General features: G+C 51.8%; 1 long non-coding RNA gene across 1 annotated transcript; it reads left to right on the top strand.

Moving 5' to 3' along the window:
• Window positions 7-2,250, top strand: LOC110402960. The gene is made up of 2 exons (XR_002441418.1): window positions 7-726; window positions 1,863-2,250. It is a non-coding gene; the product is annotated as an uncharacterized LOC110402960 (long non-coding RNA).

Raw genomic sequence — 2,611 nt, 5'->3', positions numbered from 1 at the left:
GCTCGACGCCGCCGGAAGGAGCCGGGCCGGGGGCCCCGCGGCTGTGCGCTAAGGGTCGGCGCCTGTGCAGCGCGAGCAGCGCGGCCGGGCCTGCAGAAAGTTTCCCCGCCGCCGCGGCGGCAGGTGGACGGCAGGCTGAGACTTGTTGCCGTTCGTGATCGTTTTGGCCGCGTTTCATCAAGCATTTGTGACTCGAGAACTGTCTCGGCCGGTGCTCCACAAAACCACCCTGTTTCTTGGGCTGGCTTGACGCTAATATCCCCAACAAGCTTCCTGCACGGTGTAACCGGGCTGCGTTTTGTGCCCCTTCGCACGGGGAAGGGTTAAAAGGCCCGCTGTGCTGAGCGTTCTGGTGCTCGCTGGCTCCTGGCCCAGCCCTCTCTAGGTGCTGTATTGCATCAGAGCGGGCACGAGCACCTCGCTGCGCTCTCCTCCGCGCGCTGTACTTGGAGCGCTTTGCCGTTTCCCACGGCATGTTAATTTTTCCCCCTGTGGTCTCCAGGATTTCTTCTCGTGTGTTTTTTGGAGGATGTTCTCCCCTGGCCCTCCCACCCAGGTTGAGCCAGGGCGTTGCTCCACCGTGCCCTATACCGGGCACCTGGAACCCATCTTGCACCTCTGCCGCACAGTGAGCCCTTGGTCTCGAGACACTTCCTACTCAAGTGTCCAAACGTCGCTGCAGAACAGCCCTTCTGTGCATTACCCAGCGAGGCTACGGAGCTCCGAGTAAGTGTTGCTGGCGTGGGGCCAGGCAGCAATGCCAAAGCGCCCGTGGGTTCGGCGCTCTGTATGAAAATTTGGATGCGCTTCAGAGCACGGGAGCACGGGGAGCTGGGAGAGCCTGGCTCAGGGCAGGAGCTCCCAGGGCTGCGTGGGTGTCCGTTCCCTCGGCTCACACATCAGTGAGTGTCAGGTGGGTCAGCTCGGCCCGGCCCCTCTCCCATTTCATGTGGAAGCGACAGGTTTTTGATTTTTTTTTCCTTGAAAAATGGAAGATTTGGGATTTAATGCCCCTTTGCTAATGTTGTCAGTCTCTTTAACAACTGATGAGAGGAGTCATTGAAATGCTGAGCCAACCCATGGGACATATTTTAAAGACACTTCTAGGCACCTGAAACGTGGGTTCCTAAACACCTTTACAAATGTGGATTCATGGGACTGATGCAGAGCTGCCTCATAAACTTTTGATGCCCCGGAGCTTCTAGCCAAGACTTGCAGGTAAATGATTGTCCCATGGGTGTAAGCCATTAATCATCGGCAGCATGAAACAAAGAGTGTTCACGTATGGCTACCACCCAAAAATCTTTCTTATTCCCTTGCACACTTGATGCCTTCAGTACATAAGGCCTCAAAGGCAATGACTGGTGTATGCTCAGGGTGCCTTGACCCCCGAATACGGGGCTCCCAAGTGGTCACCTCTTTCCCTGTTTGAGCATTTTGCAGTGGTGGGGCACCATTCCTCAAAGCAAAGGCATCCTCCTAGGCAGCCTGCTTACTGCAGCATATGCTGACGTGTTGTCACCAGAGGTGCATTCTGATGCAGGTGTCCACCAAGCTCTCAGGATCCCACTACGCAGCCATTCCAGCAGTAAGTCAGAGAGCAAAGCCTCGGGGTGTGTTCACACTGCCTGGCTTGGAGGTCACTGCTCTTGGCAAACTCTCAGCGCATCCCTCCCTTTGATCAGATCGTCAGATACACGCGCCCGTATGCTTGCTATGCGTGCCATTTCACAGCAAGCTAGTGTATAGATACCGTGGGATGGGCTTTGTGTTCCTTTAACATAATAAATTAGTATGAAATCAAAAGACCAGGATTCTGAATTTTTTAAGACTTGTCAGAACAACTACCTTCCTCATTTCAGGTGTTGCAAAACTTGCTAAATACCTTGGATGGAATCAGTAAGCTGCAGAGCCTGTTGGAAGCTCGTCCTTTCTCCAGCTATTTTTCGTAGAGGGACAATTCTGGCTGATGACTTTTTCTCACCTGATTTTGTAGTAATTGTCAATTGTATTGTCAGGTCTTCTGGTCTGTTTCACAAGTGCCTACTGCAATGCTCAACTTTGTGCTAATGTAAGATAATACGTCTCCATCTGTAGATCGGCTTGACAGCACAGCTTGAGGACCATATGGCCTTGACTCTGACTGCCCACCATTTTTTCAGTATTACCCCCAAGACTCTTTCATTTCCTTTGTCAGACAGGATTATTAGAATTCTCTGTTTTGCTCCAAATAAATTTAAAAAAAAATTAGTCTTGCCCATTTCCGTTTTTCCCTGACTAGAAGAAGTGCAGCCTTGCAGGAGCACCCCAATGCTTCCTTGTCTGCAGCACTAGGTGTCTGGTCTGTGGAGCCTTCCCGACAAGGACAACAACTTACCCTGAATTTTGCATTTCAACAGATTGCACTTGATTGAAGGAATAAAAGACAGTGTTGTAACAGCAGCGCAGCCACAATGACAAAGTGGTGGTTACTTCTGCTTCCTGGCTGTGGCACTGGTCAAGCCCTGTGGGCTTTCTGCTCCTCAGTTACCTTTCTGCAAATTTGGTACAATTGCCCTTCCCTTTCTTCAGCCTTTGTCCCAAATGACTGCAGAGGTCTGGCCAGGATGTG

Source organism: Numida meleagris, chromosome 7, assembly GCF_002078875.1.
Source record: "Numida meleagris isolate 19003 breed g44 Domestic line chromosome 7, NumMel1.0, whole genome shotgun sequence".
NCBI lineage: Eukaryota > Metazoa > Chordata > Aves > Galliformes > Numididae > Numida > Numida meleagris.
Note: the sequence above shows the minus strand (reverse complement) of the source record. Positions and strands in the feature narration are given on the sequence as shown.